Source organism: Cheilinus undulatus, linkage group 22, assembly GCF_018320785.1.
Source record: "Cheilinus undulatus linkage group 22, ASM1832078v1, whole genome shotgun sequence".
Taxonomy (NCBI): domain Eukaryota; kingdom Metazoa; phylum Chordata; class Actinopteri; order Labriformes; family Labridae; genus Cheilinus; species Cheilinus undulatus.
Window position 1 is genome coordinate 18,845,254 of NC_054886.1, and position 16,422 is coordinate 18,861,675.

The following is a 16,422-nucleotide window of genomic DNA, read 5'->3' on the forward strand; positions in this document are numbered from 1 at the left end:
AGGAAGTTGAGACGCCGGTGTTCCGTTTTTCAAAATCAAGTTACAGAGCAGTGTCACATTTCATGATTACATTTTCAAACTCTTATTATGGTTTGTAAATGTGTGCAGATATAGACTACATGTTTATATGGATCCATTCATAAAATATAATTTACATTTTTAACATCTGAAAAAAGAGATCATAATTCTGAAGGCATGGCGGCTTTTATTTTGGCATGGCGGTCCACCACGATCAATTACATGTAGCGGAAACCCTGCAATATTTTCTTCTTTGTGGCTAATTGCAGTGGCATGTGACCACTATGACCAGAGACATCGGTGTGATGCTCTAGCAGTGTGGCTTGTGTTTTTTTGTCGTTAGATCCTACCCTACTAGATGAGAGAGACTACAGACAATTGAATTTCCCTGCGGAGATAAATAAAGTTATTGTGTGGAATATACCACATTTTTCTTAAAATGTGGTTGCCTTGTAGAAGACAAACTCTATTTTTTTACTTTCAGAAATAAACTGTTAAGCTCTACAGCTGTCATAGGAAGAAATTTCAGAAAAAAAGCTAATAGGAACATTTCTAATTCTGGCAATCATGACTTACGCCTTACAAATATGTTCTGTGTTTTCTCTTCACCGCTCTACATCCTCCACTTCTCACCATGCATTTTGCTTATGTGTGTGCGTCATATACTGCAGAGTATTCTCTAACCTTCACTCTAATGCTCTTTCCTTCTATTTTTGTTTTCACTAGCATCCACTTTCCCCTTCTTCTCCCCATTGTGTGTCTCTTATCACCTACACTCCTCCTATCTATTTGCTTTGTCTTTTCACCTTCACCCTGTAGAACTTCTCCTCTCCCCCTCTCTTTCTCTTTCCCTTACATTTTCTGTTTTTCTTCGTGTCACTGCCTTTACCGTTGTTATTACCTTCTCTGTCTTGTCTGTCTGATTATCTTGCTACCTCTCCTCTGGCTGCAAATTTTCTTGACCCGATCCCCCTTCCAACATCTCCTCCGTGTCACTTTGACTTCTTCTTTTGCACTACTTAACCAGCCAGCCATCTACTTTTCCCTTTCATCTCTTTAAACTTTTTTTCTCATCGCCTATGCAGAGTATGCCCAATCACTGCCAGCCCCGCTCTCTCCTCTCCTCTTTCCCTCTGTCTCTCTCTCTCTCTCTCTCTCTGCCATGTTTGTGGCCTTTCGCTCTGTGCACATCTAATGGCTGGGGTGTAATCCACTGGCTAATCTGCTGACAGCCTGTGTGACAAGGCATTAGCTTTGTGTCACTGCCTACCATGCTGCCTCTCAGCATGTGTGTGTGTCAGAGAGAGAGAGAGAGAGTCAGAAAAAAGGGGGAGAGAGAGAGTCTATGAATGTTGGCGTGTCTGTTTGCATACAAAATATGTTTGTAAAACTTATATTCTAGCATGTTTGAAAGGGTGTAAGTAATGGCTTATGTGTGTCAACTGGATGCCCAAGCGGAAAATTGATACTGTAGCTTGTCACTTTTCTATGACCTTTCACTTTCTCCATTTATTTCCACTATTTATGTCCACTGCTGCTCGGTTTTTCCCCTTCCTTATGGCTGATGGCAGTTTTAATAAGATGCCAGGTCAGAGTGCTAGTGGATGCAGCAAGAGGCAGAGCAGGCGAGACAGGCCAAAGTAGCATTGTCAGGGCGCCTCACTGCTCCGTCAGGCATCCAGCCATGTCAAATAGGGCTCAGTTTGTAACCCAGTATTGAATTTTTCCATCATTTCCACTGTAATAGTTGGAAAATAATTATATTTCTTTTAGCAGAACTTTTTGGTACATTTAGGTTCTATAAAGCAATGTCAAATAAAAAATATGTAAGATAAATAAATACTTAGCCCCTTTAAAAGTGACTGACCTAATTCAACATATTTCCAGCTGATTGGTGCTTGTAGTCTCACACTTAGTGAAATGGGGATCACTTCAGTGCAGTGAATGTGTGATTGTAGTAGAAAGATACCTGTGTTTTTATACTGGTTAATCAGTATTCATGGCTACCATTACACCAGTAAGACAAAAGAACACTCCAAGCAACTCAGAGAGAAAGTTATTAAAAAGAATAAGTCAGAAATTTCCAAGGCACTGAACAACCCCTGGAGTTCAGATCAATCCATCATCAAGAAATGGAAAGAATATGGCACATGTGTAAATCTGCCTAGATCAGACCATCCTCAAAAAAGCCACCAAGACATGTATGACTACTCTGAAGGAGTTACAAGCTTCAGCAGCTGAGATGGAAGAAAAATGAATACAATGACTGTTGCCTTGGTTCTTTACCAGTCAAAGCTCTCGACGAGAGTTCACCACAAGGCATGTGGGAGACTTACTGCCCAAGTGGAAGAAAGTTTTTTGGTCTGATGAGCCCAAAATAATGTTTTTTGGCCATCACAAAGGGGCTTCCTTTGGTAGAAACCATCACATTGGTGGCAGCGTCATACTGTGGGGATGTTTCTCTGCAGCTGGCCCTGCAGGCTTGCAAAGGTGGAGGGTAAATTGAATGTGGCAAAATATAAGAAAACCCTGGAGGACAATCTTATTCAGTTTGCAAGAGAACTATGGCTTGGGAGAAGATTTTTTTTCCAGTAAGACAATGACCTGTAGCATAAAACCGTAACTACACAGAAATGCTTTAAAGACAAAGAGGTTGAATGTTTTGGAGGGGCCAAGGCAAGCCCAGATCCAATCTAATGGAGAATTTGTGGTTGGAGTTGAAGAAATCCATTTTCACTTTGAAATTAAAGGTTTTTTTTTTTTTTTTTTTGTAATTTTGTTGGTCAAAAAAGCTAAATTACATTGACCATGATTGAGTTTTAAGATCAAAAAAGTGGTTAAACATTCAAGGGGGTGATAGTTTTTATATGTACTGTATTTCATTTGTCTGAAATAGTATTCAAAAGCAAGGGGGAATTTTGTCTGAAACTCCTGGTGCCTTATCATCTCCCTCTTCCCTTGTTCCTCATCCATGTTGGTGTGGGCGACAGGAAGAAAAAGGGGCAATGTAAACAAATTAATTTGAACTATATAGCAGTAAATATAGCATATTTTCTGGCAGTCAACAATGTTCATTCTCCATACACGAGCCACAATGTGTCATCTGCAAAAGAAAAGACCCAGATATTTTATGTATTTATCATTTCCAACTTGTTGATTGTAATATGAATGTAAATAGATTATTTACCTGGAGATCTGTTTTTAGATATCATTTTTCATGAGGAAATATTTCATCTTTGAGAGTGCTTAGAGGTTTGGTTGTGCCCCAGAATAGGTTGAGATTCCTGTGGTTTGCAATACCTGCCTTGGACAAGTAATCTGTAGTAAAATTGTTTGTGATTTACTTGCTAATACAGCCCTTGCAGCTACTATAAAAAAGTAGGTGAGTTTACTTTGGCATGCAGATGTGTTCAAGCGTGGGCATATAACTCCATGCTCCATGCTGAGATGTTCTCCAGATTCCTTCTCATCTGAACTACCAGCTCACCTTGCACTCACCAACATTTCTTTCTTTTTTAGCTTCTGTCCCTTTCTCTAGCGGTCTCCCGTCTCCACCTGAGTGATCCTGTTATCACAGCTGACCCCTCGCTAGATCTGTCGACAGCCGAAGAGATTACACCGAAAGGCCCTGGAGCACATTGGGCTCGCTGTTTGACGTGGAGAGGCAGGGAGACTTTTCTGATCCCCAGATGCTGATAAACTGGCCGAAGCTTTGGGGATTCAAACAGCTCCCATCTGGGAAAGGGGTTCAATGAGGTGGGGGGCCAGCTACAGTCGACTTTAAGTCTACTTTTAATCACTGAGCTTTTCAGAGGGGATAAGAGGAAAGAAAATGGGAGCTTGGTTTGGTTTAGAATTAGGCCCTGATGTAGCTGAGGATAAGGTTGTTGGGCTTTGATTTGGTTTCACAGAAATCTTTTGAGAAGCATGATCAAATCTTAGCAGCATTAGCAACATTTTACACAGCTTGAGTGAAACAAGAAACAAAAAAGAGTCCCAGAAAGGAATTTTTCATTTGCCCTTTGCACCTGATTCAATAGAGCAGCATGAGGATTCATCACTTTTCAGCTCTTCTTTGTACCCATGTCAACAACAAACATGCGTCACAGGGTAACCTTTCTTTTCCTAGCCATTATGAATTATATTTGCTGTATTGGCACGGTGCTACCAATGCCTTCTGCACTGAACATTTTCCAGCTAATGAATCATAATCCCAGGGGAACTGTGATTCATTCCATTCATGCTCATTTCTGGCTATTCCTTGATCCACCCCTCCCTCCAAATCCCCCCTTTTTTAACTGTTAATGCACAGGGGATACCTCTACCATTTCAGCTCCAACACTGAACAATTATCATCAATTCATGCACCATAAAAGCAGGGCAGAGTGAGGCAGACTCTTATAAAACGTGGCTTGCCAAAATCCTGTCAGAGACGGAGGTTTGATGGCTCACTCTTCCGTGGCCCTCCGCATCATCTTGTCTTCACCAGCTGTTGTTTGACAGAAAGGGATTCTTCCCGCAGTGTGCAAAGACACAGCTATCAACTTAAGAGGCTTGACAGCAACACACTATGGGGCCGTTTTTCTACTGTATTATAATAGGTATTACTGGTGGAGCATCTGCAAATGGCGTAAGACAAGACAACAGCGACAAATCATCACAAGAGAATGTCTTGGAAAGCAGAATGGAACCCCTCTGGGCTCTTTTTGCAGAAAATAGCGTCGTTTTCTTCACAGTTTTAGACTGACACTGTTAAAGTTGCTTGCTGCTATGTGTATGTTTGTAAAATACACCATAAAACACACTTTCCAGCTTTCAATATATACAATATTGAGTGATAGAAGAGGAAGCAGGGCCTCAAAATGAACCAACCAGTGCAGTGCTTTGGAAGCAGTGAAAGAAACTGCCTTTTATTGATCTGTTCTAATTACAGGAGTCAATAAAATTTATGGCTTTCAGGCCTGCCAGAAGCCACTTATATGGCGTACTGAGTTAAGCAATCACCTCTAATGGCAAGCGATCAAATGATATACGGCTCTGCCAAACAAAAACAGCACAGAACAAACATGGAGGGGGTATAAAACCCAGTCTGGAGCCACACTGCCAAACAAAGCTGTCAGAGACAAGCAGTTGTTTTTATACTCTGAACTGCAATTGATTGCAAATCACAAAATGAACTGCAAGGTGCTGTTTTAGTGGCTTTTGAAAGTCAACAGAATGATCTTTATGGGAAAATAGCAGCAAATCATTCAATATGTTTCTACAAATTACCCAAACTACACGTCTTTTCAGTGTAAGGACAAAAATATTTGCAAACTAGGGCTGCAAACAAAACTGAAGAAAAGCTACAACATGTAGTAGTATGCTGCAGAACAGCAGAGAGACCATGTAGATCAGGGATGTCAAACTCAATCACAGCAGGGGCTGAATTCTGAATTTGGGTCCAACGTGAGGGCCAAGCAGGGTCCACATTTAACCATAAATTGTCAACCTCATTTTCACCAGCAATGGATTATGGGGGAAAAAAAAACTTTGGCACTGATGATGAATGATTTTGAAATTGAAAAAGGTCAAGAAGAAAAGCTTAAAGGCTCAAAATCTGAGATAAAAATTCAAACTTATTAGCTCAAAAGGTTCAAAACATGGCAGTTAAAGTCAAAATAATGTTTTTAAAAGGCAAATATATGAGACAGAAAGTTGAAATCATGATTCTTAAGAGTCAAAATATAAGATAAATTCAAAATCATCAGTTTAAAACGTCAACGTATGAGAAAAACATTTACATTTTTAAAATCTAAAGGTCAAAAATTACTTAAAATTTAAAATTATTATGGGGCGCACCAGTAGTTGAGTGGTTAAGGCGCACACCATGTACGCAGGCGACCCGGGTTAGAATCCGACCCATGGTACTATTTCCTGCATGTCTCTCCCCACTCTCTTCCCTGTTTCCAGCTCTATCCACTGTCCTCTTTCTAATGAGGGCACGAAAAAGCCCAAAAATAAATCTTTGGAAAAAAAAAAATTAAAATTATAAGATAAAAGTCAACGTAAGGAGCTAAAAAGATGAAACGTGAGAAAAAATTCAGAATCATGAGTTTAAAAGTTCAAAATATTACTTAAAAAAGTCTACACTGTGAATTGAAAAGGTCAACATATAAAATAAAAGTCAAAACCATGACTTTGCGTCATAACTGTGAGGCACAAAATTAAGAATATGAAATGAAAACAGATACCACATTCCTAGCACAAACTTTTTACTCATCTAATTTTTATGGCTTAATACGGATATTTTAGATCAGTTTACATTTTTAAACTGGAGGAAATCTGCAGACCTCAAACCAGTGGGCCAGTTATATAATAATAAAAATATGATATGATCTGGTGGGCTGGATGTAACTGTACCACGGGCCGGATTTGGCCCTTGGGCCTTGAGTTTGGCAACCCTGATGTAAATCCTCCAAAGACTGTCATTAAATCAAAAATAATTACCATATTGCACTTTGTATATGAGGTAGCACTGGCTGTAGGTGGCAGTATGACAAAGCAAGATGGTAACATGTAGAAGTGATCATGCCAACACTGTTATTTTTGATCATATAAACCTCAAAGAAGATAAGACTTTTATGTTAGAGGAATTACTGGCTTTTACAGTAGATGGCTCTACAGCAAAAGCATGAAATTAATGTTTGAATATATAGAGGGGCAGACCTTGACCATACATGTGAGATTTGAAGCAAATCAAACGTTTCGTATGAGAGTTGCACCAACTTCCTGTGAAATTGGCGAGATACTGAAATGCTCACCATCAGCAGTGGTGTGAAGTTCAAAAGCTGAGCTTGATAGCTTCAGCACAGATAGATGAATAAACAATTGGCCCATTTTTTTCCACTTCCTGTTGCCAGTAGGGGGCACTTTGATGAGATGTTTCTATGTAGGCTTGTTCAGTGTCATACCCTAGTCTTGCCAGAAAAAGTTTTTTATAGGTTGAAGTCATTTAGCACCATAAAAAACTTATTTTGAAACTAAGGTGAAGCTGGTGTACCTCCTGGGATTTTGGTATGGATCCAGAAGGCTTTTTTATAGGTCTTATGATGACCCACATGCAGACCAAACAACATGTGCTAAGATTGTATGGTGTACAGGGGCTGACTTTTTAAAGTGATGCAGGAGGGAAAAAAAAATCATATTTCAAATACTGGGGCCAGATTATGGTGAAAACTTTAGCGTTTGATAGCTTTAGAGCTCAAACTTGTTCAGAATTAGCAAAAGAAATTTGAAATTCCTCAGATGAAACCCCTTGAACTTGCTTGTTAAAACATGCAACCTGTAAAATGTTAACAAATTGGCAAAACTTGACCTTGACCCTTTATGATCTCACTTCCCGTACAGATTTGTAAACAATAGTATATTATTTTTTTGTTTGTCTCAAAATGATACGTGTACCAATTTTCATGCATGTACCTTAAACTGTATTGCAGGTGCCCTGAAAAAGGGCATCTGGAGGCAATTTGTAATAGGCATGCAGAAAAGTACTAGAAAAGATACATTTTCAGAAGAATCTGTGAAATTTGGTGAGTTTTGAAGCATGCCAAATTAGCAATTTATTTGCTGGAATAATAAAAAAGAAGAATTTCTACAGTTTCAATAGGGTCCTTGCTCCAAGGTTGGTGCTGGGGCCCTAAATATGCTGTAAAAAAAACCCTGCCAAACTAGGACTCATGCTTACGGTCTCCTTTTGAAGACAGCAAAGTTCTTCATACAATACAAAGCATGCTGCCACTCTTGTTGATTCTGGTTGCGAGAGCAGGGCCGAGCTCCCAACACTTAGTAGATCATCGTAATTAAAACATAAATTGGAGGTATTGACCTGCTCGCAGTCGCCGGCACGGTTCTCAAGGGAAAGCATTGATTCATGCATGCACTTGGAAACAATTGCTCTGATTTGCACAGAGTAAAATATAGATGCCTTGTAAATAAAATCAATAGCAAACAAGCGGCCCAGGCTCTTCAAATAGTAGAAAGAGAATTACAATCAGGCTCATAATGCCAAAGGTATGAGCTAGCATAAGCACATGGGATTGATGGAGGCCTAATGGTCAGTGCAGGATAAGATTCAGGTCTGAAGAAGAAAGAATTATTGGATAATTACTGATTGATTTCTAGATCCAAATCAGGTATTTTTAAAAGTGCACGTTCAGAAAGTAGATGTATATTATACTGTACTTGAGATGAATTTTCAACTATGTTTTGACTGAAGTGTAGCTGTAACATAGGGATTACAGCTACCTTAAACTGTGGTTAATGCTGGTCAGAGTCACACACAGCCACCAGCTGATCCCTGTATGCTAAATGCAGACCAGGTCAGAGTGAATAAAGCAGAAGCACCAGTTTATTAAAGTCAGTCATACATATTAAACTATCAGCAAATTACCAACCTTATCTGTGTCAAAGTTTGCACCAGTGCCACCTAATATTATTGAAAATTAGACTTGTTTGTCTTTTCCAGTGATCTGTGGATCACATGTGTTCGAAACCTTAAAGAGAGGATCCTTACAGCTCATGGATCCACTGCTGCACCACTAAAAAACCTAGCATTGGTCTTCTGTAGAAAAAAAATGATACTGCACCTTCTCAGCTTTAAAAGCCTTTTCACTCACCCAAACCCAAACTGTCTCAAAAGAAGAAAACATGGCCTTTTAGTTGTTCACAAATTTGTCATAAAGGACCGAAAAGAGTTTATTGGAGACCATAGTAACCCATAAAAAGCACACTTTGCCTGCTGTTTCTCCTCTAATATTGGATTTAACATGTCCTTGTAACTTCGAAATTCTTCCTCCAAGAGTATGTTTTTACTAGCTGTACCTTTATCTCTGCCGGCCATATTTGAGACTTTGAAGCAGCCCTAAATAAGCCTCAATTCTCAGGAAATAAGTCCCATTTAAGATGTGCAACTGCAAGAAAGCTCTGTAAAACAAATGGACTTAAATGTGCATTTCAAGTATGAATGGGTCAAAGTTTGCTAAAAAGGGGGTAATGCAGACAAAAAAGGTCCACAGTCAAAATTAAAAAAATACTTTTAGTAGGCCATAACTATCTGGTACTTTTATAGCTATAAGTGGTAATTATCTAGTAACATGTTGACATAATAAGTTGGTAATATTAAGGAAGTGTTTACTTAGTACCAATGTATTAATCATCAAGTAATGTTGTGGTAACTGTCTAGATTTTTTTTATCCCGTCCATAACCCCTTACCCCTCATCAACGTAATATGGTGGCTATTATCTGGTAAATGTTTTTTTTTTCTCTAATCAAAACCCTCTAACCCTAACTCATGTTCAGTCGTGGTTATTATCTGATAATTAGGTAGTATTTTACCAAACACTACCCCCTTACTGTAACCCATTTAATATTGTTGCTAATATCTGGTAATTTGGTGTATTTTACCCTAATCTCTCCAGATCGCACACCCTGTCAGTGCTCTGATAGCAGCGCTGTGCTTTTACCCTAACCTAGCCTTCTTACCCTAACCCTCCAACAAAAAGCCTAACCCCTGTAATTTTGTGGCTATTCTCTGGTAATTTAGTGTTTTTTTTACCCTAACCCTTACCCTCTAACCCTTAAACTAACCCCCCTAATGTTGTGGCTTTAATCTGATTATTACATGTCTTTTTTTAACCTAACCCCTTTCACCTTAACCCACATAAAATTGCGGCTGTTATCTGGTTATTAGGTGTATTTGTTTACACTAACCCCAAACCTTAAACCCCGTGATATTATTTTGTGTACCCTAACCTCCTAACCCTAACCCACTTCATATTGTTGCTATTATCTATTGATTAGTTGTTTTAACCCTGACCCTAACCCTCTAATCCTAACACTACACCACTTAATATAGTGGCTATTATCTGGTTATTACGTGGTATTTTAACCTACCCCTCTCATCCATAACAAACCCATGTATTGTGGTTATTATCAGGTGATTATGTGATTTTTTTTTTACCCCAACCCTAACACTCTAACCCTCATCCTAAACCTAACCTATATCATTTGTGGCTGTAATTTGGTAATTAGGTGGTTATCTTACATAACAATAACCCCCTAACTATAACCTGCATAATATTGTGGCTATAATCTGGTAAATAGGTGGGATTTTACCCTGATCCTAGCCCATGTAATATAATGGCTATATTCTGGAAATAGGGTTGTTATTTTACCCTAACAGTACCCCCTCACCCTACCGTGGCTATTCTCTGATAATTAGGTGGGTTTTAACCCTCACCCATGTAATATTGTGGCAATTGTTAGGTAATAAGCTGGTTTTTAACCCAACCCTAACCCTCTAACCCTAACCCACCTTATATTATGGCTATTATTTGGTAATTAGTTGGTATTTCACCCTGACACCAACCCACTAACCCTAACAAACATTATAGTTTGGCTATTATTACCCATGCCAATGAAATCGGCAGGGGGTTATGTAAAGGGTTCTATATCTTTGTTCGTTTGTTTGTTTCTTTGTTTGTATGTGTACAAGATAACTCAAGAACAGAAAGTCGGATCTTCACCAAACTTTCAGGGAATATTGGGATGGTGACAGGGAAGAATTGATTAGATTTTGGTGATGATCCGTGCACCTGTTCAGTTTTTCTTGGACTTCGAAATTTTGAACACCATAGTAATCAATGGGAGCGAAAGTTCCTCGGTGGCGCTTCTTAGGCGTGGGTCTGCCGCCTCAGACGGCCATTCTAGTCTAGTAATTAGGTGTTTTTTTTTACCCTAAACTTAACCATCTAACCCTTACCCCTGTAATATTGTGACTTTTATGTGGTCTTGACCACACGCTCATGTGGCAAGAGCCAGCATGAGCATCGCAGCTCGTGTGGCTGATACGCATTGCTCAGGCGCAGAGAGTTCAGAGATTCGAAGTCTCGCCTATTTTTTCCGCGCACCACGTGCGGCTGGTGACCATATTAGACAGGAAAATGATAAATGGAGAGCCATATTTACATCGTTGTGGCAAATATGCACATAGAATATGTTTACAATGTGTTTCTCGATAATCCTGACGAAGGCCACAAGCTTAAATGTGCCTGTTTGATAAAGTTGTTCTCTAAAGATCTACTATTAGTGAAACTTTCTGTCTCCACACTGGTAGAATATGTCACAGGAAAGATGAACACCATATGAGTGCTTTTCTGGTTTGTGCTTTTCAAAGTAAAAGCCCAGTTTAGTATTTCTGTAGAGAAACTCCGTTCACTTGTACAGAATGCTTTTATTTTGAATAGTTCCAGACAAACTTCCTCAATACGCTAAATCAATAAGCATGTAGAAGGGGTTTATTCAGGTGAAACTCGTGAAGAAGGACAGGGTTTTGAGAGCAGGAAAATGCGGCTGACACGCAGCAAACTCGCGCCCTGTGTGAAAGCCGCACTGGCAGGAGCTGGCACTGACACGCGCGACACACGCAAGCAGCAAAACACACTCCCAGTCTGAAACGGGCGTAACCCTTGTATTGTTGTAGCAAATCCCTGGTAATCAGGTAGTGTTTTACCAAGGAATTTCTGTTAAATAAGATGGTTTTCTTTAACAAGTTGCTTTAAAATTTCCAGGTTATCTTTTTATTTTGTCCCACTTCATTAAAGTGCGTCTTAACTGAATAATTTTAAAGCAATTTTAGGGTTTGGGTAAAATACCACCTACTTACTAGAGACTGAATTCATTATCATTTGGTGAGTACTTCATGTCTACTACCATATTTCCATGTTGTTACTAGCTAACTTATTACTAGGCAATTACCACCTTATTTTTTAAGAAATTAGTATATAATTATTCATTTTACCAAAATAAAATAAAGTTCTACCCAATTTTTATCTTTGAGTTTCTGTTGTTAGAAACATACTCTGAGAAATTTGCTCCAAATATTCCAACTTTGGCCTCAAGAATAATAATAAAAACTGCACACTTATGCAAAAATGTACTCCATTGTTTTGTCCCCGTCGTGCTGTTTCCAAAATAATGACTCCAGCCTCTTCATCATGGATAACTCAGTAGAGTTTGTTGGTTCAGGAGGTCGTCTAAGGTGCAATCCAATCGAGGAGAACTTTTAAATTATGGCGTTATCTGATTTAACAACAATCTCAAGGTTCCCTCCTAAACACACAGCAGATTTTCTTTTCTTTGCTTCTCTTTAAAGCTAATATGGCGTGATAAAAGAACAGACGCACATGGGTTGCTATCTGCAGAGGTGCCATGTGCTATGGCTGAAGGAATATTCCCTAAAAATGGCTCTGGGCACGCACCTGAACCCCATGCTCTACATTTTAACATGAACATCTTGAAATCAGTCGTGGTTTGAAGCCACAATGCGGCACAAACTTAAAGTGAATTTTTCAGGCAGAAAATTTGATTGGAACACCAATAATATGCTGGACGCAGACTTTTTTTAATGCATGGCTGTAATCCCTGAATTCTGGGAGTGTTTCTCCGTCTAATCATCATGCTGCCGGGTTTGTCCTTCACTCCTTTCAGCCTCACATGGGGGAAAAAGAGAGAGAGGGGTCAGGAGTGAAGGGATAAAAGTAAAACAGGGAGGACGGAGAGAGGCTGACACAGATGAGTGCAGGCATGAAGACAGCTCCGGCAGGGGAAAAGGGCTCCGGAGAAAGAGTGGGCTGGATGTATGGGGAAAATTGGATAGGGAAACAACAGAGGGGTGGAGGAGAGGCGGTGAAGAGGAGAGATAGTGGCTGGAGAACAAGAGAGAGAGAGAGCGAGATGAAGGAGCCGAAGAGGGGGAAATTGGAGAAAAGCAAAAGGAAGGTGGCGGTTGAGGAAGAGCTTTTTCTTCCTCACCGTGTACTGTAGCCTCAAAGCCGCTTTCATCCACCCTCACATCAGCAGCCTGGGTTGAGACACCCCTCTGTATACACATACACACACAAACATGGACACACATTCATCAAGCCAAAAAGCAGCCTTTTACAGTAATCACCAGTCTACCTTTTGGCATCATACAAAACCTTTTTTATGCATTTTGTTGCTACAGGGAGCTACTTAAAAAAAGAAAATGGAAAGCCTGAAAGGGTTTCCTCTAATTGCAGCCAAAATGAGCATCACAAGCTGAATATTGAGGGCCTTCTAGACAAGAAGACAAAAGTGATGATTTGTTTTCTGTCCAGGATAGGAAATCAAAGGTATTTCGCATAAGCTAAAAAGGTACATCCTGATGTTAATCCCACCCCCGCCCCCCATATATAACCATAATATTATGAAGTCACATGTAATTTTACTGGACATGTTTAGCGCACACAGACACACAGTATCGTCGAAGAAAAGAGACACACTATTTCATACACACAGCCTGAATAAATGCTACGAGCAGAGAGGAGACAAAGGAATTAAAGCGAGGCTGACTAACAGAGTATGACATGTCCAAGGCCTATCACTAATTATGCCCCCACTGCTACAAACTGTTCCTCCACTATGATCCGCTGAAATAGGAGACAGGGGAAAAGGCCGCGGCAATTACAGCTAAAACCACCTCATAAGCGAAGCTCATGTTGGTCATGAAAAGGTGTCACACTATAATGGAGAAATCTTTTTACGCTGATGACACCCTTCTTTTTTAATGGATGTAAGAGTTTTATAATGATATTCTTTGCTACAATGGGAATAACTGCACAGTCTGATGGGTGATTTCCAAACACTGATGACAAATGTGTCAATTTGATTCAGAAAAAAGTAAATTGTTCGTTCTTTTTCATTTAACCACACTTCTGTACCCCAGATCTGTGCAACTTCATGTGGTTTAAATTTGCCCCCACTTAACTTTTGCTTAGAACCGACTGGTGGCGTCACTTTTTACCAGATTTTCTCCCTCATTAGGCCATAATTTTACATGTGAAGAAAACTGTGGTGTAAGCAAGGCAAATTTATCTTATAGAGCACTGGTTTGATGAAACAGACCCCTCAGTTAAAGGGCAAATTACCAGCAGACATTAGCATGAACTGCGGGAAAGCAAAATCCTGGAAAAAGAATCTAAGTAGCTAACTCACTAACAAATAAAAATAACATTTTGGATATGCACATTTAAGTCAGGCTTTCATAAAATACAATCCACTGAAATTGCTTTGGTAGAAGTCTTCAGACATCCTAAAGGCAGCAGATTGTGCTCAGTTAAAAGTCTAGTTTTTTTGGACTTCACTGCCGTCAAAAATCAGATCAATAGGCTCCAAAACAATATCAGAATTTTTACAAAGTTCTTCATCACACCTGACAGGAGTGATTCTATAGACCATAATCAAGTCAAATACTTGAATGTTTTACCCGTTTATCGATTTTATAAATTAATCATGGTCAACATAATTAGGCTTTTTTGACACAAAAAAAAAAAAAAAATAACCTGTGCAATGTCAAAATTTCCCAGAGTGATGTCATGGAACTAATAAAAAGCATGGTAAAAATAAATGACTGCATAAATATTCACCCCCTTTAAAGTGACTGACCAAATTCAACACAGATCCAACCAATTGGTGCTATAAGTCTCCCAATTTGTGAAATGAGTGCAGTGAATCTGACTCAAGTGATTTTAGTAGAAAGACAACTGTGCCTGGAAGTTCCGGTCACTGGTCAATCAGTATTCATAGCTACCATTACACCATGAAGGCAAAAGAAAATCCAACTAACCTAGAGAAAGTGGCACATAGGAAACTCAAGGGTCAAGTGAAAGAAAGCTTTTTGGTCTGATGAGACCAGAATGGTGCTTTTTGGCCATCAGACAGGACACTATGTTTGGTGGGCACCACCAGAAAAACACCATCCCCACTGTGGTGACAGCATCATGCTGTGGGGATGCTTTTTGGAAGCCCTGGAAGGCTTGTAAAAGTAGAAGGTAAAATGAATGTGGGAACTTGAAGGGGGTGACTTTGATATATCATTTTTTTTACATTACATTTTTAAATAAATTGACATTAATTTGTAGAAATATGTTTGACGATAAAGTGTTTCTTGTAAACTCTCTTGTCAAAAAAGCCCAATTATTTTGGCTATGAATGATTTATTAAATCAATGTACAAACAAATTCAGCACGTCTTATTCAAGGTTTCATACGTAGAACGTACTTAGAGAGAATGTGGTAAGATAAGACATTTTCAACCAGTACTGAACAGATATACTTGCTGAGATTTGAGCTTTGCTATGTGGTTAAATGCAACCTCCATTAATCCAGGTGCAGTTCTAATAAAACTTAAATATTTAAAAAGAGAGGGTTCTCAGCTCAATGACTTCAGTTTTTCTGAACCAAGCACTGATTTTGCAGGTGATTCATAGTCATGTTGTGTTGTACTGGGAATTTGACCAGTGGCTATTAAATGAGTGAAATGTCTAAAAATAGTTATTTATTTTTGGAGTGTAGGCGATGTTCTGCAATCTTGCAGTGTGATTCAGGCTCCTGAAATGGATGAAATTCTATTTCTGTGCACACATTACATGATTGTTCTGGACCTTGTTAGCTAGTACATGGACCAGATGTGGCATCTGGCTTAAAGCACTTGAAGAATGGCGCATAATGTCCAAACTTACAACCATGCATATGGAAGAAACACAGAAGAAGCAAACTTGGCTCATTTAGCAACTTAGCAGCACACAGTCACTCTGACAACACCCACATGGATTTCTGTTGTTATCAAATGACCCACATGCCCACTTAGATTTGTGGGACTCTTCTCATCTTCCCACAATGCACTATTGCATGGCTAACAGAGATGATGGGCGAGGCTGAAATGTTGCGGCATGCCATTTATCTCTGTCAGACGCGGTTGAACACAAGTTCTTATTGGCTGCGCAGGATTCGTGATTGCTAAAGCGGCACCCCGGTCTCCGAGACTGTGCTAATTAAACAGTGGGGAGAAAAAGGAGCAAGAGGGCCTTCACTCTCCGTCCTCTGAGGCTGTGTTTTTACTGCAACTGTGCAGAGACTGTGCACACATAGAAACTCAGCTTCAACGGTCTGTGATGGGACTTTGTCGTCCATTTCAAAAAGGGTTGGCTTACCTTTCAGCACTCAAGCAACCTTCCCAACAGTTCAAGAGCTGCAGGACAAAGAGAAATGAACATGTTAGAGAACATAATAGCTGTAATGATAAGAAAGTAAAGAGGCATGCTTGAAGACAGCACGGGATTTTGTTAGCAACCTGCTGTTGTAAGCTGAGCACACTTTCAGTACTGCTTTCCTTTTTAGAGGAAAGGGCAAACATTTATTATCCACTGATTACATTTGGCAGGCATATGTGTCTGACACTTAAGCCCTTGTAATTTTCCATCCCGTTACAATAAACTGCTCCTCCACCACTGACATTAAATCACTGCTTGAATGTGGTGTATCTCCCATGGATTTCATTTGGGG

The 16,422-nt window shown here is 39.5% G+C and overlaps 1 protein-coding gene across 1 annotated transcript in view; it reads right to left on the bottom strand.

The window, feature by feature from the left end:
- LOC121504518 (receptor-type tyrosine-protein phosphatase delta-like) overlaps positions 1-16,110 on the bottom strand; it is a 225,803-nt gene extending 209,693 nt beyond the window's left edge. The window contains exon 1 of the mRNA XM_041779338.1: positions 16,071-16,110. The gene's annotated coding sequence lies outside the window, so the exon portion shown is untranslated. The remainder of the gene's footprint in view (positions 1-16,070) is intronic.
- Positions 16,111-16,422: the final 312 nt, after the last annotated feature.